Source organism: Leptinotarsa decemlineata, unplaced genomic scaffold (assembly GCF_025532065.1).
Source record: "Leptinotarsa decemlineata unplaced genomic scaffold, Ldec_3_MD MMD2_tig00026340_RagTag_RagTag, whole genome shotgun sequence".
Classification (NCBI taxonomy): Eukaryota; Metazoa; Arthropoda; class Insecta; order Coleoptera; family Chrysomelidae; genus Leptinotarsa; species Leptinotarsa decemlineata.
In genome coordinates, this window is record NW_027412694.1 from 6428530 (window position 1) to 6454489 (window position 25960).

General features: G+C 34.1%; 1 protein-coding gene and 1 long non-coding RNA gene across 3 annotated transcripts in view; one reads left to right on the forward strand and one right to left on the reverse strand.

Moving 5' to 3' along the window:
- The window catches only part of MFS17 (Major Facilitator Superfamily Transporter 17), a 186387-nt gene that overhangs the window by 51787 nt on the left and 108640 nt on the right, over positions 1–25960 (forward strand). The gene's annotated exons all lie outside the window — the stretch shown is intronic.
- LOC141485954 (uncharacterized) lies at positions 3234–3761 on the reverse strand. The gene is made up of 2 exons (XR_012467553.1): positions 3348–3761; positions 3234–3292 (listed from the first exon to the last, which is right to left on the reverse strand). It is a non-coding gene; the product is annotated as an uncharacterized lncRNA (long non-coding RNA).

Here is a 25960-nt window from a genome sequence, read left to right on the forward strand (position 1 = left end):
ATTACTTATAAAAGCAATCGAACTGCTATAAGTTTGATAATTCCACTGCTACCTAAATCCAAATTCTAAAAAAAAATAATGTTTCTAAAAGAAGCGACTTTATTGATAAAACTTGACGATTTAGGTATAGGGACAATATATATCATCTTGAAGCATTTTTCACCATCTTTCAATTTATCGAGTAATATATAGGGAGTTTCATTTGAAAAAATGAACTTTTCACTACTTTTATGCACAGTGGAAATAATAGTAATTTTAGCACGCCCTGTATGATATGGAGTCGATTTCTTGTTGTTATTTGAATATTTCGAGTTTGTCCAAACTATCATCAAAATATCAACTTTTCATGAATTAAGAGGACCGATGTACTTAATAATTAAGGCTATGTTTTGGACCATATTTAGCACAATTTATTTTTTATCTCGAAAATAGATAGAGATAGGTATAGGACATTATTAACAAAAAAGTATTGAAATACCAGAGCGATTCCAAAAATATATTAATATACGGGGTGTTCCATTGAAAAAAATTAAGTTGCTAGGACTTTTTGATGGAAGTGGCAACGCCGCAATGCTGAAAATATTTTAGATCGATAGAACAGGTAAGGAAATGTGAGAGATGAAATTTTCAGAAAAATCATGCTTTGCGTTTTCCAGAAACGTCTAACCTACCATCGACCGTGAGTCACGCTGTATAAAGTATACTGATTGCTTCGATCTGCGTCTCCGATAACATTTTTCTCGATATTATATCTCCGATTGCTTGAGCGATCACAATTGTTGGGAAACTTTAAATTCGAAGATGTATTTTTAGGAGTGAATAATTTTTCGGAAAGAACGTTTTAGGCTTTCTAGCTCTCCACCTTCATACAAAAAATGTGGGAAACTTCCAAAGAAAAAAAATACAATCAAATTCAAAACAAACTTTTTACAAAACTATGTAGTGCATGTAAAGAAGATATTTTCAGACAAAAACTGGAAGCAGAAGCCCTCTCGAAACAACTACTTTCTTATAAACATTGAATTATACGAAAAAAAACTTTCGAAACATCTACTTTTATATGAACACTGAATTATACAAAAACACATTTTTCTATTCAGTTTGTATTCCAAAAATTCGTTATGGCTGACATCGTTGTTGCAGCATATGACTGACACTCGCCTTATTGTCTGTTTAGCACAAGTATGTGATTTAAATTTCTACTTATTGAACACATATTATCGTTTTAAAACTATGTAACACTATCATTTATTCCCACATCAAATACTTTTAGGAATTATAATATAGGAACATGAAGCGAGACTGCGTCTGCATGGGATGCTTTGATTGGCTGTCTATTAAGGAAAAGTCCCGAGGTCTCTGATCGGGGATTCCCCGCGATAGCAGTTTAACGCCAAGTAATGTTGCCAGACTAAATAAAAACGAAAGACTAGAAATGACAAAGACGATAATTTTTTAATATAATATAATATAGTTTATCAGAAAAATAAATAAATTCACGAAATTTTCATTCATATGCTGCTTTCGTGCGCCGAAGAGTGGAATAGCTTTAGGAAAAATCAGAAATAAAACTTTCTATTTTTTTATCAATTGAATGTGTAACTAACGTTACTGCAGTTTCATCATATAAGGACATTCTCAAACGAATACAATAAACTGATGATCTCCTACCACGTAGTAAAGGATATATCCATCAATTTATTTCAATATCTTAAGGTTGAGAGTTTTCAGATGTAATTATTTTCCTATTTTTTTTACTAATTTCCGGCTTTGAGTCGCGAAGCTCTTTGCACCGCGAGGCCGTGGGCAGTGGCCCACACCGCCCACGCCATACGCCGCCTCTGTGTCCGATTCACAAATAAGATAAGAAGAATAAGACGGCATGGGGTTTCCCGAGTATTTGGGGAATATCGAGGTTATAGGGGAAATCGAAATAAATAAACGCATTTCTTAGCAACAAATAAACTTTTTCAAGGAGCAGTTTTTTTTTTCTAAAAATCATAAATTCACTCATACAAAATTTATTTATTCAACAACTTTTTAAACAATAACAGTAAAAAATAAATATTTTTAAGTAGCTTTTAACCGTTAGATATTCAAAAAATCAAGATTCAGAAAAAAAGTATTTAATTTTTTTATATTTTAATTTTCAATTGTTGTTAAAAAAATGGAAAATCAAATTTTGTAATTTTTGCAATGCCGATCTATTCATTGTTCTATTGAGAATAACTTCACGAAGTGAAAAAAAAGTGGGGTTTTAGTTTGTTAATTATCAAGTTTTTTATGTTACTTTCAGTTTATAAAAAATATTGATTAACAAAAGCATAATCAAAGGAAAAATGTTTCCAATAGTAAGTCACTTAAAGTTTTTTTGAAGCGAAATAAAGTCTTTGTGGCTTTAATAATTTCGGGAAGTTGGTTTTATATCCTAGGTCCAATACAATTAGGAGAATTTGAAGTAATATTGAGTCTGACATATGGAACGTGATTATCATTTTTTTGCCTTGTATTCAATGTTGAATGTTGGATTTTAATCAAGTATCGACCATAGCTACTGTGAAATATGAAATTCTCACAGTTTATTAGTTGTAAAAAAACTATTTGTGTAGTAAACAATGTCAAATGTCAAATGATTGTGATATTTCATCAATTGGTCTTGAAATCTATGAAATTACCGACGTCTTACGTTTGTAACAATTTATTTTCGATTTACCGACTGCAAGTCATCATCCAAACAAAGTCACTCTTTAATTTAACTCGAACATTAACTGGTTTATCTTCCTTATTCACTGGAAGAAGAAAATAATGTTTTAACAAAGTATGTTGTTTTATCGAGTATTTTCTTCATGACTTATGTATATTATTTCCTTAGTTTGGACTTCCATTATATATATATATATATAGTATATATATATATATATATATATATATATACATATATATATATATATATAACTATAAAACGTGGTATAGCAAAAAGACATCTGACATGTATATGATGGAATCGGCCGATACTTGATGAAAATATAATATATAATGTATATATATATATATATATATATATATATATATATATATAATATATATATATATAAATAATATATATATATAATATATATAATATTTATAATATTTATATATATATATATATATATATATATATATATATATAATAATAATAATAATAATAATAATTCCTTGGAGTTATTTGGGATAGCAGCGAAGCGCAAGTGTACTCTTATAACATTATATTTCCAATATTTCGACAATGGTTATTGTCATCATCAGGGAGCTAAGATGATAGATTTTGAATTAATACAGAACTAAGTTAACAGACGGATACTTACAATGTTAGTGAGATTGGTCGCATGTGAGTTGAGTTAAAATTAAAATATGAAAGTTGTGATCATGATAAAAACACATAACAACTGTAAAATTACAAGACATATGAAGTAAGTGAAAGCTACAAATATAAAAGTTAAATGAGGAATATTCATAAAATGTTTTTTTTTTTTAAATTTGAGAAAGAACGTGGTGATCTTAGGTTAGAAACACATCACTTGTCAATTTATTAAATTTTGAAGAAGAAGTAGACTTGGCATTTGCCGCTGGTGCAATTAATCAAAGAGTTACAGTTGCCTCTAGAAGAAAGAGTTTTGTTGTATAATTTTTGTTAATAAGTTGATAAATGAATTTAAGTAATGTCAAATGAGTTGTCTTTGAAGGAATTCCAATTTTTGTCTATAAAAAGTAAATAGGAATATATTTCACTTAAATGTTGTATATATAATATATACATATAATATATATATATATATATATATATATATATATATATATATATATATATATATATATATATATATATATAATATATACATATAATATATATACATATAATATATATATATATATATACATATATAATATATATATATATATATATATATATATATATATATATATATATATATATATATATATATATATATATAAAACTATAAAACGTGGTATAGCAAAAATACATCTGACATGGAATAACAAAATAACAAAAAAGGTAAATGACAGGTAAACGTAATTTTGTCAATGGTTAAGTATGGTAAAAAATTTGACAATGCCGCGACCAAGACGATCGAATCTTGTAAGAACTGGTAAGACATTCACGATGTCATTAGTTTTAGCTACTGTTCGTGCGAGATCCAACATTGCGCTTGCAGTTGCTTCTTCTGGAATAGCAGCCACATTGTTAGAAGGATGCCGTACGGCTCATTCAGTATTACATTTGCCGTTAAATCTTCAAACTATTGAAGAACCAACATGTAATATTTCAAAAAACTCCGCAATGGCCAAAGTTTTATTAGCATCGAAAATTATCATATGGGACGAATGCACAATGGCGCACAAACGTGCATTAGAAGCACTTAACCGAACACTGAAAGATCTACGCAATGACTCGAGATGTTTTGGAGGTGCAATGATTTTACTGTCTGGCGATTTCCGCCAAACACTGCCAGTAATTCCAAGATCAAGGCTGCCGACGAAATAAAAGCTTGCCTCAAATCATTGAATCTATGGCGCTATGTGAAGAAACTTCAGCTGACAACAAACATGAGAGTTGCATTGGTTAATGATACATCTGCTGACTATCGGTAATGGCCGAGTACCGGTCGACGAATCGAGCGGATTGATTTCATTTCCTCAGAATTTCTGTAACTTTATCTCATCGAAAGACGAACTTGTCAGCAAAGTAATTCCAAACGTAATTACTAACTACAAAAATAATAATGAATGGTTGAGTGGGCGAGCAATTTTAGCGGCTAAGAATAAATATGTAGATGACCTAAACTACATAATTCAAAATGATATCATTGGAACAATGCATTCATTCAAATCAATTGACTGTGTATCAAATGAAGATGAATCCACCAACTATCCAATTGAATTTTAAAACTCCTTAGATGTGCCTGGCTTACCACCGCACAATTTACGCCTGAAGGTTGGCTCCGTAGTAATCATGCTTGGAAACAAACCTACCAAAACTTTGCAAAGGTACACGTTTGGTGGTTAGTAAATTGATGAACAATGTGATTTACGCGACGATACTCAAAGGAAAATTCAAAGGTGAGGATGTTCTCATTCCGAGGATCCCGATGATCCCAACCGATATGCCGTTTGAGTTTAAAAGACTTGAATTTCCAATTCGCCATGACCATTAACAAATCACAAGGCCAATCCTTGAAAGTTTGTGGTCTGAAGCTGGAAAATCAATTTTTTTTGACATGGTCAATTATATGTGGCATGTTCACGGGTCGGAAGACCATCTGCGTTATTTATACTTGCGCCTGATAATAAAACAAAAAAATGTCGTTTATCACAAGGTGCTTAACTGAGGAGTGGAATACTTGATTAATAAAAAAATTTAATTATTAAAATAAAAAATGTGCTTTTTTATTGACCCTGAGGCGAAACGAAGTTCGCAGGGTCAGCTAGTATGATATAAATTGATTTGAAATCCCTGAAAAATTCTTCGGGTGATGACTGGAATTATTTCTCCGAGATCTGTCCAGTCCAGTCATCACCCGAAGACGATTGTGGATACTAACAATCGAAACTTCGTGAAGTAACTTGACTTGGAATCTTTTAATTTTAATTTCTTGTTAATAATTTTTCATTTTCAGCTCGTGTTAATAGTTCAATTTTTTGATTGTTGGTTCTATTTTATTTCATTTTAATTTTAGTTTTTTTTGCTCAATATAATTGTTATTTTTTCAGCTAAATTTTTAATTTTTTCATAGATTCTTTCAGGGATTTGAAATCAATTCATATCCTGCAATGGAAGTCCGAACCAATGAAATACACCGCGAAACATTGTCAACCACTTTCAAACACTCATGTATATTATTTCGTCCTCCCGCCATCAGGTGATCTATCCAAATTTGTAATAAATTTTATTTAATTTAATTATTTTTTCAAATATTTGTATTTTAAAAATAAAAACATTTTCCGATAAAGCTATCAATTTGAAATAAATATGGAAACATATATTTGGTTGAGAGGTTGTATCTCTAATCAATCTCTACTGAAAACAATGAAATATTAGTTGATAGAAAACAAAGTCAACCTCAAAAGTTTCATAGTGTTGTTTTCTTGATAACTATCAAACTCGGAAATGCCCAATAAATCCTACTTTTAGTCGGGATAAACTTTTCCTTTTGACAAATTATCAGTAACTATCTAAAACATTTTGTTTTTTTATCTACAGGGTCGTATTTTCAATAAATAAGGCAAACTAATAAAAAGATGAACAAATCAATATAACAACTAGAATTAGTTTCTAGCCCCAATATTATAACATGATAATATATAAATGATAAGAATAGTTGATGGATGTAGCCGTTAATACGTGGTAGAAGATCATAATGAAAAGAGAAATGAAAATTTCTATGTTTTTTACCACTTTCAATTGTAACTAACGTTACTGCAGTTTCGTCCTATATGGACATTCTCAAACTAATACAATAAACTAACAATGATTCATTACATTCGCCAATATATACCATTTAGGTACTTGATTGAGTACCCGAATTTACAGTTCACAATGCGGATGTGCCAATTTAAAAACCGGAGAGTAAATTAAATCGATTTGATCATTTAACAGGTTGCACCCGCAATGTTTATGCTTGTAAATTTCCAAGGATTCTAAATAATTGAGTTTGCAACCCTTCCTTGCATAGTGCAGAATTTCCGTATGGTTTGAAAACGTCGAATCATTTTTCCTAGTCTGAAGGACCTTTCATGTTCAGCATACCGTTTTTGTAAATTTCGTCCGCATTGTCCCACATAAACACAATTACACTCCGGACACTTAAGCTTATAAACTCCAGATTTTTCCAACTTGTCGACCTTATCTTTGGCATTGAAAAGGAAATGGGATAACCTGGAGAAACCTGCAATTATTTCTGTTCTTTTTCCAAAATATGTTAGCGTTACCCATTTCTTGATTTCTGGTTGTTTGACCTGAGGATATATTAATCTGTGAGTGAATTTCCGGCTTTGTTTCCTGACTAACTTCTGTATAGTATCTGCGTTGAAACCATTATTATGACCAATCTGTGTAATTGTATCAATTTCCCTAGCTAGATTGTCTGCAGACAAAGGCAGTGCGAATGCTCTGCAACATTGAGTTGTAGGCTGCTAATTTATGACTGTCTGGATGGAAAAAATCGCTTGGGATGGTGATGTTTGTATAGCTAGGTTTTCTGAAAACATTGAACTCGAATTTATTTTGATTGTGTGTAATGGCCAGGTCAAAGAAATTTATCTGTTTCTCTATCTCTGTTTCGAGTGTGAACTGAATGTTGCTATTGAGATTGTTCATGAATGTCATAAATTGGTTCAGCTGTCGTGTAGTACCTCTGAAACAGGCAAGAATATCGTCTACATATCTGTACCATATCTTACATATATAGGTACATATCTTAGTCCACTTTTAGCAGACATATTTATGAACAACTTGGAGACCATTATAGTAAATTCCGACCTAGGTAAAAAACATATTCATTTTTGGTACAGATATGTAAACTATATTCTTGCCTGTTTCAGAGTTTACTCTCCGGTTTTAAATTGGCACATCCGCATTGTGAACGGTAAATTCAGGTACTCAATCAAGTACCTGAATGGTATATATTGGCGAATGTAATGAATCATTGTTGGTTTATTAGTTTATTGTATTATTTTGAGAATGTCCATATAGGACGAAACTGCAGTAACGTTAGTTACAACTAAACGTGGTAAAAAACATAGAAATTTTCATTTACGATATGATTAACCTTGACATGATTTTGTAATCTATCTAGTAACTTTTAGAAAAGATAAAAAATCAGATATTGGATATTCAAATTTATGAGATTCTGAAAATTATTCGTTATCATTGGGATTATTTGGATTATTTATCTGTATATCAATCTATTTTTCAAGTGCAATTTTTGGATTAATATGATTAATGACAATGACGTTATGTGTTTTACAACTGGGAACTTGTGAAACATTGTTCGATGGCGACTTTTTTTAAGGACAAAACACAAGCACTACAGGAAAATCCTTAAGACGCTCTAAGAGCGGTGAGTGTGCGAAAGTAGCGATTCACATTGGATTTGAATCGCTGGAGATCAAATATTCACTCGGAAAAACATGTAGATGTTTAACTGAAGCGATATATTCTCAGCTAATAATTCTAGGAATGATTATAAAGCGTGGTAGACGATGCGGCATCAAGAATGGGTGTTTTTTGTGATGTTTGCCTTACTGAAAATTTTTTAGATGATACTTGACATTATACAAAAATGAAAAAAGGCAGCTGACTGACCAACAGCTGAAAATTTGTTAAATGATGTAGGTAGAGTGATGGAAGACTACTACTATTTTTCATGTCGTTTGATGAATTTATTATTTTCTCAATTGCAGTATTTTTTTGTTATATTATAGTACGTTATAAATGGTGTGGCAACATCAAGCTTTTAATCAAAGTATCTGCAAAAATTCAAACATAAAGGAATCGTCATCTGAAAATTTTCCCTTTTGGGCACTTTGATTAAACAAAGTTATTTTTACATGTGTCTTGATCGATGCTATAAAATTAATTCAAACCTTATTTCGTATTTGGGCTAACAATGAAACTGTGGGACTTCCTTGCATTAATCACTACATAGTATAAAACAAAGTCGCTTCACGCTGTCTGTTCCTATGAATGCTTAGATCTTTAAAACTAAGTAACGGGATGTGGGTTTTTCAATAGATGGAGTGATTCGAAAGAAAAATGTATATGTATGTACCATGCATAATATAGTAGAGAAACACTGATAATTTCTGATGTGATGTCGTGGATAAACACTGCAAACTCTGGCTGAATCCTACGAGACAGATCAAGAAATATACTATATTAGTATTATACAAAAAGGTCTACAAAAAATTCTGCGATGGTATATGTCTGTCTTCTAGGGATAAGCCACAATAACCATTCTTTATCCTCGAGAAATAATGGCGAAGCGATTTTAAGCAATCCAGCATTAATCATTATCCAATTCAGTGCCTTAAATATATTGTGCATTCAATATGGCTCTATACAGCATGTAATTCAAATGAATATTCAGAAGATATTACCGATTTAGAATGCAAGGACATAGCGGTTGCGGCGGTATCGGCCGGAGGCCAGCGGCAGCGGCACGTGATTATAAATAGTGCGTCGAAGGCCGCGCTTCGCCCTACAGCACTTTTAATTAGCAGTGATCGCACGAGTTTAATATATACAGTGTGTCAATTTGAAAACTTCCCACCCTCAATATCTCCCTTCCAGTACATAATATGAAAAAATGGTCAGACAGGTCAACTTTATTTGCAAGGGGGACACTCTGAATGAATATTTTCAACCCTCGGGGTTCAACCCCCTAGGAGGGGTGGATGTTACCCTCAGAATTTCAAATGGAAAGGGGGGTCAAGTGGCACACCATTTTGAAGGGCATTCAATTCGCTTGCCGACGGTGCCCTCATTTATTATTTTCCGATCAGCAGTATCCGAAAATGTAGTTCTAAACTAATAGAAGTAATTAGAATTGGCCTATACTAAAATGCCTGGTTATCAAGTTAGTATGCAAAGAAATACAATTTATTGACTCTCTTATAAGTAAAACTTGTGATGACGGGTCAGCTTTTCAACTTTCCATCAGGGGTAAAATTAGACAAGCCTCAAAAAATTTACATTAATTAGTTATCTGATTTCGGTGACTTTCATTTGGGTTTATTATCGGATTTAAAACTCTTATCCCTTTTTTGTTACTTCTGCTATAAAAAGTATCGTTTTTTGAGCAAAAAAGGTGTTCATCGCATTCAAGCCATTTGGTAGTACTATCATTTCAGTTTCATTTGTTGAGCTGATCAGCGATACCTTAGAAAGTGTATAAATTGTAAGAATGGTTTACACTATCCAAGACCGAATTGAAATAATTTTTATTTATGGAGAGGTGGGCAAGTGCGCACGAAGGGCGGCATCTCTTTTTAATGAAAGAAATCCAAATCTTAATATAAGTCACCGGTATGTGCTTGATTTGGTGACAAAGTTTTCCGAAACTGGTTCGGTGAAGAATAAAAAAAGGAATAACCCCAGAGTACTGAATGAGGATGCTCAAATTGAGGTGTTGGGAACATTTGCTTCAGAGCCGACTAGCTCCTTACGATCAGTAGCAGAACAGACGGGAATGTCACACGAGACTGTAAGGAAAGCACTGAAAATGCACAAATTTCATCCATATAAAATGCAGATTCTCCACGAGCTCCATGAGGATGATTATGACAGAAGAAATCATGACTCTTCGAATCAATGCTTTACCTAATCTTCTGTTCAATATCTGTTTCAGTGATGAATGTTCATTTTTCCTGAATGGCAATGTTAATAGGCAAAATTGTCGCTATTGGAGTGACGAAAACCCTCACAATTTTCGAGAAGGACATACACAACACCCACAAAAAGTTAATGTTTGGGCTGGTATTCTTGGAAATGCCATTATCGGACCTTTATTTTTTGAAGAAAACTTGAATGGTGATCTGTACCTAGATATGCTTCAAGCACCTATCGATCCACTTATAACTCACGAGCTCGAAACTCAAATTGATGCACACGGTAATTTACTGTTGCAGGAAGATTTGTTACATTTCCAACAGGACGGTGCGCCACCTCATTATTGGCAGAAGGGGATCAATTGAGTGGCCACCGAGATCACCGGATTTGACTCCATTAGATTTTTTTCTTTGGGGATATCTCAAATCTGTCGTTTATAAAACACAGCCCACTGATATCGATGACCTCAAAGGACGAATTACAGCAGCATGCCGGTCAATTAGTGGTGAAGTTTTCCAAAATGTTCGAGAGGAGTTCGAAAACAGACTGTATTACTGTTTAGAGCAGAATGGACAACATTTTGAACATATTATCAGATAAAGCGTAACAAGATGGTTGAAATTTGTTTTTTGCAATTTAGTATTTTTTGTTTGCACTCGATGCGTATTTCGTTAACTAAGTAGTTCTACATTCCTCTCACATCCACGAATTCGAATATTACTCAAGGGTTGGAACGATGCTACCTAGTACGATGCTCACCTTTTCCAATAGTCCATTACAATCATTTGTTTTGAATACCAACCTGAATACCAAACATCTAGTGCGGGCGAGTTTTAATCATTTATTCTTATTCACTTCTAATCACCGTTCGTTTGGATCGTTATTGTTCAAAAACTGCTCATCAAAAACTAATGAAAAAGGTATCATTGGCAAGAGAATTGAATGCCCTTCAAAATGATGTGCCACTTGACCCCCCTTTCCATTTGAAATTCTGAGGGTAACATCCACCCCTCCTAGGGGGTTGAACCCCGAGGGTTGAAAATATTCATTCAGAGTGTCCCCCTTGCAAATAAAGTTGACCTGTCTGACCATTTTTTCATATTATGTACTGGAAGGGAGATATTGAGGGTGGGAAGTTTTCAAATTGACACACTGTATAAAGCATCAACATTGCATCTGTGCGGAGCCAAGACGGGTTGCTAGTGAATATATAAGGATTCCCTTATTTAAAGATTGCCAGAATGGCAGGCTAATTTAGTTTTTATTAAAAATTAAGTATTATAAAAGTAAATCATCTCCCAAGTATCCTACAAAATTTTCCGGTTTATATGTCAATTAACAACTGAGCAAGAGCAATTGAAAATATGATATCGCCCGCGGTACATCCTGACGTCACACCAAGCAACGAGCTTCGAGCGGTGGCAACCGGGCCTGTAGTTGGAGATTATGAATCGCTGCCATCGTCGGATTTTGTTTCATTTGCTGGTTTGAAATAAACCACGTGTTACGTATTTTTGAATTCTTTTGTTTTTAAAACAATTTAAAAGTTAACGACCATTCGTTCATTAGAAGACAGATTTAGTAGAGAACTGTTCACTTGGTTTCTGAATCGATGTCTCAAAACAATCAATAATACACTGTACGTTATTATAACGATGTCTAAAAGCTATATGCAGATTTTCTCTAACCTCCTTTATAGGTTTCCATTGAATGAATGTTTTCAAATAAACTGCTAAATTTGGAAGTTTTCTTTTAATGGCATTACATACGGAAGCAGCAGCTAAACAAAAATCGTCCGCCAGAATTTCATAAAACCAATTCAATTTAATTTTCTTCCAGGTAATGTATATATCAATTCTGGGTAACTGGCATTTTTGAGACAAAAGTTCTATAATAAATAAAGAGTCCCTTGGGATTCCAGGATATTATTTCGGATTTTTCTTTATGACGTGAATAGATCTTCGCTCAATATTGTTTTTCGAATTCCAGTCTTGAACAAATATTTCAGACAAAATAGAATCTGATGTATCAACAGAAGTCATGTCTGATGTACTCGAACTCTCACTGTCTTCGGGGAACGATACTTTCTGTATTTTCTACTTCTTTAGAACGATTTCTTTTTTGGTGGTATATAATATTTACGGTCCGTTTAGCTTTTGGTCTTCGAAAAACCTGTTCATTTATTCCAACATCGAAGGTCTTTTCCTGTGTACCTGCTTCATCAGACATGCTTTGATTTTCAGCGATATTTTCGTTACAAGTATTTAACAAAATTTGTTTTTCCTTTTTTTTGAACAAACGCCTTGAATTACGCCTGGTTTTAATATAATTTTTCTCACTTTCATAGTTTTTACATACATGTAATTTTCTAAGTCTTCTTCAACCTAAAATTCAAAGTAGTACCTACTCAGAGTAAACTATAATTTTTTTTATTATTCATTATCATTCATATTTACATCAAAATGATCTTCGCAACAAAAATGCGCCCCTTGTCTGGTGCAGTTACCGAAGAATTCTTGCATTTAGGAATGTAACAATACTTGTAACGTCCTTTTTTATCATTATTCACATTCACGCAGTTGACACATTGCAGTAAACAATACAAAACTTACTTTCTAAGGCTTTACCACACGTATTTCGCTTACCTACGCCAGCACTCCGTTGCATGTTACTGATACTTTGTTTTCCCAAGTTTTTTTTGTTCATTGACCATGAGACTATGAAATCAACCATGTTCAGGACTCTTTAACCTGAATTCCAATTGCTATTTGATAAAATTTAATTCATTTATTTGAATTCCACTTGGTATTTTTTGAAATTCAAATAAAGTTCAGTTGATTTTTTCTGCAAACAATATGAATATTGTTTAAATTGAAAGGGGCATTAATATGGGAAACTCCTGTTGAAAGGAAGAAAGCAAATAATTTAAAAAAAAAAACTGTTTTTCCGTTAACCAGCTGTCGCACCCCTACGAACGACAACCCTCAGAAGTCGAAACTTGTGCGAGCTAAGGATTAACGAGGTCTTACCTTTTAACGTGTGATTCGTAACACGAAATGAACTCTTTACAAAGATGTGTAAATCATCATGAAAGTTGCTCTCAGACACAAACTGGAAGAAGAAGCCCTCTCTAAACAACGACTTTCTAACAAACATTGAATTGCACGAAAGAAAAAATACTTTGGAAATAACTACTTCAATATGAAATATATAAAAAACTTTGTCCTATTCAGTTTGTGCTTCAAACATTCGTTATGAAATTAAATGAGATATCTTTCATAGGATTGCTATATGGAAGAGATGAAATTTCACTCACATGGAACACTGTCATCCTTAATGACGGACATCGATGATTCGGAATAAGACACTTGTTTGATTGTCTCTTCACCACCAATCTGGATAACATTACAAGATGGAGCACTAGATTAATTTTTTTCCAAAAACTGATCTCTTCTCGAAATATACCCCTTTCAATCATAGATAATTCTTGTTTGAATGATAGCTTGCACTCTGTACATCGAAGAAAGACAGCCATACAAACGTTGGTAGTTGTCAATTTCTTAGGTTTTGTGATCGATTGATGATGCCTACTATCATTTCAATTTTTCTGTACTACACAAATATTTGTTTTTACAATCAATAAACTGTGGACATAAATTTCAACCTCCGATTGGGAATAGCACCATTGTTTCTCATTCTTACGTGCATTCTTTCTGCGACCTTGTCACAACTGTACCTTGGTCACATTATTCCAGGATCTCTCACTTTTCGAAAAGTGTAAGTGTTAGAGGCCGATAATGTAACTTTTAAAATATTACTGGAGTAATATTTTAAAAGTAATTCATCCTAATGTAACCAACTCAGGGCTTTACTTCATTTTAATAACACTTTTTCATGTTTTTGTCATTTGTTATTTTTGTCATTTGTCATTTTCTTATTGATAATCTCACAAAACAGCAGATGACTCTGATCACACTTGCACCATAATTGTTCTCTTTTGTTCTATAGTTCAATATAGTCATACAAACGATTTTTCAAATTGAATCACATAACAGCTGTCAGTGTCAAGTGTTTTATTATCTCTCTCTGTGGTCTACAGCCACATGGCTTTTACCCGTAATTTATGATTTCAAACTATATAACGATTTTATTATGTAAATTTAAATAATCTTCCTTATATCAGTGAGGAGGTCAAACCTTCTTTAATGTGGTGACTTGTTTTATTTTATTGACATGTTTCAACTGTTTAAATGTAACATTCGTTTAAACACAGGCATCCTCACTAACAGTAAGTTGAGCCTTTTTGTAACAAATTTTATATTATTAGAGCTCTTCCTTGATCATGAACTTCATCGAAATATTGGAATAACTTGTGTTATAAGAGTACGCTTCTGGTCAGCTGATCATCCAAAGATAGTTCCCAAGTTTTGTTTCTATATATAAATATATATATATATATATGATATATATATATATATGATATATATATATATATGATATATATATATATATATATATATATATATATATATATATATATATATATATATATATATATATATATATATATATATATATATGATGTGTTGTTCTTCCGGGTGTTCATCCGTTCTGTACTATTCGATAGTCGACGTTTCGCCATCATCCCAGATGGCATTATCAAGACGAGTTACTGCTTCGCTTCGAGATGTGTAACTGATGTTAGGTTCTTCTTGTGGTGTTTTTATATGGTTTCGCTTGCGTAAGTTGTATGGATTTGTTACCTGTTTTCCTACCTGACGATTGTTGATGGCTTTTGGTAGTTCTCCTACCTGTTTTTCTACCTGAGGGTTGTTAATGGCTTCTGGCGGTTCTCCTACCTGCGATGGTTCATTATCAATTTCCTCCTCTGCCCTCTTTCAACACCATCTACAAACAGATCACAAGATTAATTTTGAGTCAACAAAACAGATAGCACAGGTGCAAAACCCAAGAATTCGACAAATCAGGGAAGCTATCGAAATCGAAAAGCAAGGCCTCATCAACAAAAAGGATGACTCACTAAACATCCCAAGGATTTGGAAAACAATAATTAAAAACAACCACCAAAGACAACCACAAATTGATAATGAACCATCGCAGGTAGGAGAACCGCCAGAAGCCATTAACAACCCTCAGGTAGAAAAACAGATAGGAGAACTACCAAAAGCCATCAACAATCGTCAGGTAGGAAAACAGGTAACAAATCCATAACAGTAACTCGTCTTGATAATGCCATCTGAGATGATGGCGAAACGTCGACTATCGAATAGTACAGAACGGATGAACACCCGGAAGAACAACACATCATATAATAAATATATATATATATATATATATATATATATATACATATATATATATATATATATATATATGTATATATACATATATATATATATATATATATATATATATATATATATATATATATACATATATATATATATATATATACATATATATATATATATATATATATATATATATATATATATATATATATATATATCAGACCCGTTATATTAGCCTTTTATTCATCTGTTCGGATTGACCTCGTATAAGCTATACCTATATTTGGTACTACTGATTCCAGTTCATTATATAACTGAAGGAGTAGTGTTTATTGAAAATTTGTGGAAACTTAAGGGACATCGAAACTCCACTGTTTTTGGCATTGTTCAAACTATTGTCCTATTGTCATAAAAAACGTATGATATAAAGTAATTTGTGAACTTAGTCATCATACATTTAGTGAATTTTGAAATTGTAATACAATCCTTGTTTGTGGAAAATGTGATGACATCTCCCCTTACGAAGGGAGGGGAATATCTTTTTTATTTTCTCAGGCTTGTCCTTTGAGTACTGTTAAGTTCAGTAATGCATCAAGGTTCAACCTAGCACTACTGATGAGACATATGCGGTTCGAAACTGCGCTACCATATGATCCCATATAGATGGCGTTGTCATAAGCAATGCATTCGTTCAACAGTTAGTACCTCTGATGAGATCTATGCCGGGTCGAAACATTCGATCATGAATGATTTGTTTTTGGGCTCTGTTTTAAATCAGCAAACGTTATTTATTATTTGGTATGATACCAACTACTTTTTAGGTGCCCATTTATCTAAAATCATATTTATTTTCATAACTACTCCTATGTAAGAGATTCATGGGTGGCACGAAACTTCGAAGAGGACCGTTTTGAATGCGAAGAAAAGGAATTAGGTTACGGATTGTAAAACTTAACTCGTGTCTGAACTGCATTATTATGTAACGTGATTAAGAATGTTGTGTACGTTGAAAGTCAATATTTTTTTTTGGTATACCACGTTATCCGGCGAAACACTTCTATTGTTTCAACAATCCAGTTCTTTAAATATTTCACTGAAAATTGTAAAATAAAAGATGATATGATGACATAAGAGAACTGTGGATTGTCACATCGCGGAGTATATAGATGATTTGTGATGATAATCATTAAATTAGTAGAAAATTAATAGAAGTCCTTGATATTGTTACCCAATAGCAAGCATACCTCTTAACAGATAAATTGCGACTTCGTTGAAAACAATATGCATATTTTGTTCCCTTTACATATCAGATAAAGTAATGAGTCAGATGAATGTTTTAGGTTTCTTTCACGATAATTTTTAGTAATAATTTATATCACAGAGAATTTATAACAAAAATGAAAAGTAATATGATAGACAGAATTTCACATTCAACGGTTAAACAAAACTTGTTTCATAAATTTCAAATACCTTAATTTCTGTTTATTATTTGTGAAATAAAGTCTGAGTCTACTTCTCTATGAAAAAACTTTCTATTTAAACAATTTATTTCCGAGTTTTTCCCAATGGCATTTTGATTTTCTTGAATTGTGATAATTTGATAATTGGGAAGGAAATCTAATTCTTGTGAAATTTTTTAGCGGGAGCTGACCGTTTGTCGGTAGTTGGTCGTGTTCCGTTTGATTATAGGTTTCTATATGTTGCGTATCTCTACGCAAGCTTGGCTAAATGCGTTGTTGGACAACATATATGCGGCTTCTTTGAATTTTCTCTTAAACCGGTGTTGTGGATGATTTCAGCTTGTGACTACTTGATGTTATGTTGAAGAGTACAAACATGCTCTGCTATTCCTGACATGCTGGTTTCTCTTCGCTGTGTGCGTTTCTTGTGCTCGGCAATGCGAACATTCAATGGTCCCTTAGTTTCACCGATGTGTGATTTTCCACACTCGCAGGATATCCGCTAAATGCAATTCTTGGAATCGCAGTCCGCGTTTGGTGGCCTAGATTTCGTGAGGCTGCTACGGGTAGTGTTCCCAGATCTGAAGCAGTTTCTGATGTTATACTTGGACTCAATTCTTCTTATCCTTTCCTACAATCCTTTGATGTAGGGAAGTACAAGTACTGGTTGTGGCGGCTTTTTTTCCTTGTGAGGCTCGTGCTGTCTTCTAGCCAAAGTCTATTCCATCATCACTTTGGAGTAACCATTCCGTTGGAGGTAATTTTTTATGATGTCTAGTTCCTTTTCAAGACCTTCTTTAGTATTACAGAGCCCAAAAGCACGGTCTATTAGAGTCTTGATAACTAAGAGAGGAATCATGACTAAGGGAGGAATCATCAAGACTCTTAGTAGAGCCTGCGAGTGCGGAGAATTATACATCGGGACCATTGAAAGTTCGTATTGCCAAGCACAAGAAACACACACAGCGAGGAGAAACCAGCAAATCAGGAATACTTGATCATGTTTGGACACCGGTTTTAGAGAAAATTCAAAGAAGCCGTATATATGTTGTCTAACAACGCATTAAGCCAAGCAAGCGTAGATATACGCAACATATGGAAACGTATAATCAAGCGGAACACGACCAACTCCCGGATAAAAAAAGGTTTATACAAATGGATATTTATTCATCACAAAAACATAACTTGAAAACACTCGTAATCATATTTCAATATAATTTTATCAATTTTACAGTTTTGTTTTTTCTTGCTATTGTTTGCGTATGTGTATATAATTTAAATGACTGTGTTGGTTATATGAATTTGTTGAATAAACTGTTTTCGCACGGCATAAGGGAAAACATTTGAATTGGAATGAGCTTTTCACGAAAACAAAGCCTGCTTGTTTCAATTAATTATAATCATAATAGTTCTGAATCCGTTTTGTTACCAATGTTCTTATACTATTCTGTAATGATATGAATAGTGTAGTAGCTGAAAATACATATATATGCTGATGATATTTCGTTATTGATTTCAAGTGAATGTGGCATTTCTTTGGAGAAAGAATTTAATCAGACACTGTATAATTAATTGTTTTGCTGTAACTACAGTTCTGTGCATCAAACTTTTGAAATGAAACTATTTATTAGATTTCACTGCTCACAAAAAGATTGTCAACTATCAGGACTTACATAGGACCAGTGTCACAACTGAAAAGGGCACTGTTGCCAATTCATTTCGAAATTATAATCCATTACATATTTGATGAGAAATCTTCGATTAATTTTACTTTAGATCAGTTACTGAATTATTATCATGTTGGTAGAATTACGAGTTAGATATAACATTTGTCTTCGGGGTGGTTTTTCGTCAGCGTCGTATCTTTGTCGCTCAAATAAAGACTATGAATCTTTGGTGGAACTAACCTACACGAATATCGTGTAGAAACTTATCATTCAAGCAATGCAAAATAGTTACGTTTTTGGAAATATTCATATTTGAAACGCGTGTTCTTGTTTATACTAATCAATTACAATGTAAATGGCACAGTTTATATCAAAATATCCCTACAGGAAAATGTATATTGTATAATCGTAATAAAAACAACTCAACTGCCGTGTCACCTTTTCATTTGGAATTGAAAGACAGATCACAAACCTGATTAGTTCTATACATTGGGTTCGATAATCATTGCCCTAAGCAGACGCGAAGAACCAACTCTTCTGCATTTGTCTGGCGAATATTTCTGTCTTAGCACGACAAGCTGGTATGATCTTGAGATTCAAGAGTAGGAGGACATCATTCCACCGAGGAGTCCAACAATCGGAATAACCATTTCGGCAGAGTAGTCTGGATAGAGTCTTCGAAGCTCGAAAGGATGATCTCGATATTTCATCCGATTTCATTTCCGTTTTAGGACAAAATTCGCCTTACCCGAAACTGACAACTCCATGACAAATATCGTTGTACTCTGGTGGTCAGAAATACCATAAACGTACCGAAGACTTTTATAATATAGGTTGAGACCGCGTATGCTGAATATGCCGGCAGCAAATGCATTAAGGTCTCTGGCGCCCCGCGAGACGCACTGAACTCCGCGAGAGACTCTGCACCTAGTGTTACGAATCTGTATACCCATCACGTGGCTACGTAAGGTGTTGATTGACATAATCCTGGTTGGCCATGATGAACCCTTCAACAAAAGCCAGATTCTTTGATAAACCGAGGTCTTCAATATCGTTGAAGAAGACCCCATGCATTAGCTTATTCTTGTGTTCCAACTCGGTGACAGAGTTTTATCATCTCGTTCAGGTATCGATAACTGAATCGAGTTCATGAGCCGCACGAGCAGCTACCTTAAAGTTTAATGACCAAACTCTTGCTCTATCAGACTATGCAGACGAGGGGATCCGAACTCCAGAGGCATGAAGTTAAAGATCATCGATATAAAACATACGGGTGACCTTATGTCTCCAATTTTCAAGAGTACCACAGTTGTGCCCTCGAGTATTTCTATACGAAAAGAATAATGGCGACAGTGGGATTCAGAAAAAGCGGACTAACGAAATCGCTCTAAAATATACCCCATCTGACAGTGATCCGTTTTTCTGTTGGATTCAGCTCAACCTGATGTTATGGTGAAACAAGTACTCCAAAGTGGCATCAGTTGTTCAAAAATCTCACTATTTTGTCAGGTATCGCAAGGCATCCGAGCAAATGCAAGATAAGGTCATGGAATGTTGTATTATTAAATGCCTTACGGTAATCGAACCAGGCCATAAAGAGGTTCCGCTTGTACTGTATTGAGGACTGTGTTACACATCTATCGATGAGCAGGTTCTCCTTATAGACAGTCACTTCTATCTTTGACCCACTATGATCATAAATCCGTTCGAATGCTCGGTCATTTGTGGAGAGTATCGATATGTATATATGACATGATCGTAAATAACTTATAACATAACTTCAAGCATGTTATCGGTCTGTATTTTTTTGGAATCGACAAATCTCCGCTCGTGGGGATAAAAACGGTCCACCCCTCCACAAACCAATCAGGAATCTGCTTGCTGCTCTCCCTTCACATATGAATGGAAAATTCTGGTCAGATGGCAGTGGGTGGTTGGTAGTTTTTCCACTAATAGATATTCGGTTCGCCTGGGCCAGGACCAGCAAAGTTCTTCAAATCCACAAGGGCTCTTTAAAATCATCCGGGATTATCGGCTGGCGCCGATATCGGCTTCAAACTGCACTGAGGCTGTAGTGTTTAGATTGAGGGGCTGCGAATGATCATAAATATCTACGCAGAAGTATTCAAGCGATCGGTGGATTATCCACAATATGTGGTGGCTTTTGGAATAAGCGAGATAGGTTCGCGCGGAACTTGAAGTTTTCCGCAATACTTCTCGCTCGCCTCACTAGTGACTTTTTATTCGCCACAAGTATTCGTATCCTGTCCAGTACCTTAAACTTTTGAGTAACTGTTTCAACGAAATCATCTATCTCAAATATGTCCGCAATACAAATCCATTTTGGTTGACCGTACGTATAGATTCTAGATCATCCTAAGATCCCTTGAGAAAAGCTGTTTCCGAAGCATATAACTACAAAAATAGAAAGTATTATTAATTCGGAAATACATTCGGCGAAACATTTAGCATGTAGGTAAATACTTCGCATACAATTCAGCGGTTTAGATAGGTTAGGTTGTTGGTTAGGTTTGTTTTTTGCGATAATTATTTTCTGTGGTAACGCTTTTGCAGAAAAGTATGCGCGTTTAACAAAATCAATGTGTATTTTTTGCTATGATGGCTGGCTTCCATGGAATTCGCATCTCCTCTTCCTTGGTCTTTGAACTATACGAGACAATATAAGGGATCACAGTCAGCTAGCTCCTAATTTTGAGATACAATTGATTATCGATCATTTATCTGATTATTTTGTTGAGTTTCATCAGTACTTCCTTTTATACAAGCCGACCTTCATATTTAGAAAATGTTTTCCAATTCCCACTGGAAATATCCTGCCGGAAATGAAGCTGATAGCAGGGATCCTCACACTACCTTCCTCTTTATGTTTTGACAACACTTTCATTCTATACATGATGGTTTACTAATTTCTAACGGCTGTGTGAAAAGGATCCTTCGCCAATGCACATACACACCAATAGGTTTTTTCTGCGACCATTTTGTAATCGCCTGTGATGAAAAACAATCGCTCGTGCGTGCTTAGCCTTATTAAAATACCTAACACCTTTATTAAAAACTTGTTTCCAAGGATTGCATAATAGCTCAATAGTACGAAATTAAGTGCCCGACCTTGCAGCTCTCGCGGTATTTGGCAATGAATATAATAAAAATATCTGCCAGCTTTGCAGATGAACACGTAAAAAAAAACTCTAGTCGTTGGTTGTTTTCAATCTGATTCCATTTCGATCACGTTTTTCATTCGAATGTAATCACGAGTCCAGCATGTGCATGAATAATGTTTCCTCTAATTTTATTTTCTAATGTGAATGAATTAACTGTTTGTGGCATTTGCTAGTAGCTTTGGATATATGACATTTTACTCCATACATTCAAATCTTTTATGTATTATAAATAAAACACGATTCTACAATTTGTGATGTATCAACAATTCAAATGTTGGTGAAGATTCGGTGAAAGTGTATTTCGTGATATTAATTCTAAAGTTGACAGAACACATCAACATTCTGAGAAATGACAGTTATTGCACAATTTAGGTTCTCTATGTGTAGTCTATTTTATATTCTTGCCCAAAGTAAAACGATAAAACAAATCTTTTCATCCTCTTTCTCTTTGTCTATTTCTATACTGCAGAATATCAATGTAAATGGAAGAAAATTCATTCTGTATGGCAGCGGTCTCAATTTTTTTTTGTGACGGAACCCTACAATAAAACAATAGTTTTCAAAAGTGTATTCTTTATTAATAAGCATAATAAAAGTACAATGTAGCAGTTACTTACTACGCACTTACATAACAGGTATAATAACAAGAGATATTAAAAAAGAAGAAATGTAACTAATGGGAGGTATGAAACTCTTTTTTATTTTTCATCAATTGATTGATATTGGGTTTGATAGAAGACAATTGAAGTCTCATATCAGGTGAGGTGTCCAGTCTATTGCGGTATTTTGTTTGGCTGCATATGTTGCGGATCCTGTTTCGCACAAATATGTTGTTGGGAACGGTAGAAGAATATTCAGTCATTTTGGTAAGTACTGGATATACTTGTGTTTGATGACATTTCTAAAAGAGATTCATATATCTCGTTTGACATACTTTCGGGCATTTGCAAGTTAGGTAAAAATGAATTATGAATCTATGAATTTTCAGTTTTGTATTTTGTTTTTCGGGAAAATATTTCTCAAAAGATGCGCGCATCGAAGTTATATATTGGACCAATTCTTCAAATACATCATCTTGAAACATTTCTGTGTCGTTATCGGTAACAAACTCACTGAGTGACGTAAAACTTTCTATTTCTCTCTTACCAATGCAAATAATCCAAAAATCTTAATTTTTTTTGCAGACAGTAATTTTGTTACAAGCCTGGAACACTGTTGTCTGGTTACCTTGCAATGATAAATAGGTGATGTTTTTCAATATTATCAGACTGTACCGTGTTAGGAATCACACGTTAAAAGGTAATACCTCGTTAGTCCTTAGCTCGCACAAGTTTCTCAACTTCTGAGAGTTGTCTTTCGTATGGAGGCGACAGCTGATTAATGGAAAAACAGATTTTAAACAGATTTTTTATATATAATAAGGTTACTGAGACTTTATATATTAGAAATAATATCACTGTATTGTACTTTCATGACATACCTTAGTGAGTTGAGCTATATATCTATATAGCTCAACACTGCGCCGGCATATTTTTAGATACGGGTCAGAGAGGCGGTAAGTCCCTCGTTTCGTGATATCACACACGCACGCCCAATACTCGTAGGTTCTCGTGTCAATATAAATACATACAGTGTGATACAAAATAAATGAGTTTAAGTGAGAATGGAACAATAAATTTAATTCGTTCAGTTTTTGAAAGATATCCGCCATAAAAGACAGCCGGAACAACCAAGTTTTATCATACAAACGATCTTTCAAAATAAACGAAGTATCTGAAAGAAACATTTGTAAATCGGCTCTAAGTTCAAATAGCCTTGTTAAAGTTTTACCCCGAGACAGCCATCGCACTATTGTAAGGAGCAGCAGTGTTTTATGTTTGCTGTCATAATCTTCACACAATAATGAGAACAATCCGAATTATAGTGGTCGTGATTTGATGAAATTATTTATTTTGATCACTTCATCCATAACTAATTTTAAATTGAACGGCATTTGCTTCATGGCAAGTGCTTGTCTATGCAGGATACAATGGCTGAAACTACAATTAAGCGCTTTATTTTATTTTTATTTTTTATTCGTGACACTACCCCTGCCGTTTAACCAGTCATTCTATTGGCCCCATCTGTACAAATGTCAATACAATCGTTCCAACTCAGATTATTTTCTTAAAAAAATATAAAAATTTCTTCTCCGGGAGTGTTTATGGGCAGCTGTGAACACAAGCATGTCTTCTTCAAAAGAACTTTCATATGGATATCTCACGATAACCAGCAAGATAGCCAGACCGGCGATATCAGTCGATATTTGTCTAACACACATCTTTCTATTAAATTCTCAGCGATAGCGTGTGCTTCACCTGCTTGTGCAATGCGATAGCTAACTAAATATGATGCCTCTGTGGTCTTTTCATTGATAGTTTGGGTTACATGCATCATAGTTTTTAGACTTTCCAATAACTGTGTTTTCTTATGTACAAATAATTCTTTATTCTTGCCTTTAGTCTCTGTACAGTTTATAAACATCGGCGCAACTTGGCAGGTGCCATGGACCTATTAAGAGGCAGTTTACTACACAGCATGCAGGGAGGTGAGCAGTTGGAATCAACAAATCCGGTACTGATATACGATTCATCATACTTTCTTTTTTCGCATTTGAAACCATGGAAATGGACGTCGTTATATGACCGTCTGGATCGGTAATTGCTGTATACTCCGCGCGTACTGCTTTTGAACATTTGGGTTCATCAGAAAATATTGTTGCAACACGTTTAGCGCCTTTAAGCAAACGTTCTATTCCTTTTTAATAATAATGTTACGTGGCAGGATGATGGGGTCAAAATAATGTACGATAGTCACCTGCATACAAAAGTTAGTCCAAAGAAGAGTATAAAGCTGATACAATCAAATATAGCAGTATAGCAATAAACACTGACTGTCGAGGCGCGATCGTCGCTTTTATAATTTTAAACCGGGAACAGACATGCAGTATTCGGAAAATCGCGATTATTTGCTATTCGCCATTCGCTATTTGCTAGCAACTCGGCATTTGGCAAGCACGGTGGATACATACACATGCGGCCCATTTGCCAAATATTGCTTAATGTGGAAACAACGAATATTCGTTAATTTAAAAATGGAAAGTGAAACAATTGATACTGCAGCTTTCATAGTGCTGAGTTGTGCTCATATGTAGTTAATGAGAAAAGTTAATCCTACAAGAAGGAGAAGAAGGTGGTGAATGGTGTCGGTTAACCGAAGCGGACAACGGTAGATATATTGTTCAACTTACCAACAAGAATACTACTTGTCTCCATGCGTACTTTTTAATTGTTCATTTGAAATGTATAGCTTTGTTGAATTCATAAATTCACCATCGAAGACTTGAATTGAAATGTTATAAAATACACTATTTTAGATATGGCAGAACACAGGTCATGGCAGATTTGTTGAAGGAACTATCTGGCATAGTAGAATGTCATTCACAGATTTTGAACTACTTCTACAAAAAATAGAGCCAATGATTGCCAAAAAAGATACAAGAATGAGAAAGGCTATTCCGAGAAAAGAACGTTTAACTCTGAGATTTCTAAAATTATGCCATGCATTTCATATGTTCACTTTCAATCGTTCACCTTCATTGATATCCAAAAATTCCAGAACAGTTTCACTACTCTACTCCATTTTTAATTGACCACAAATCCATAAGTAGCTCACGAAGTTTGCACGCATGTGTGCATCGACAGCAATCGCAAATGTTTGTCTCATGTGATTCGGCCTAAAATACCGAATAGTCCCCATGTGAAACCCATATACACAAGTCGCTATTTGCGGAACAGCGAATAATTGGTATTCGGGATTTGCCGACTACCGCATGTCTGTTTCCGGCCTTGATCTCGAACATTCTCAAAAATACTCGAGTCGGCGCCTTTCATTAACAAAAAGCCAAAAT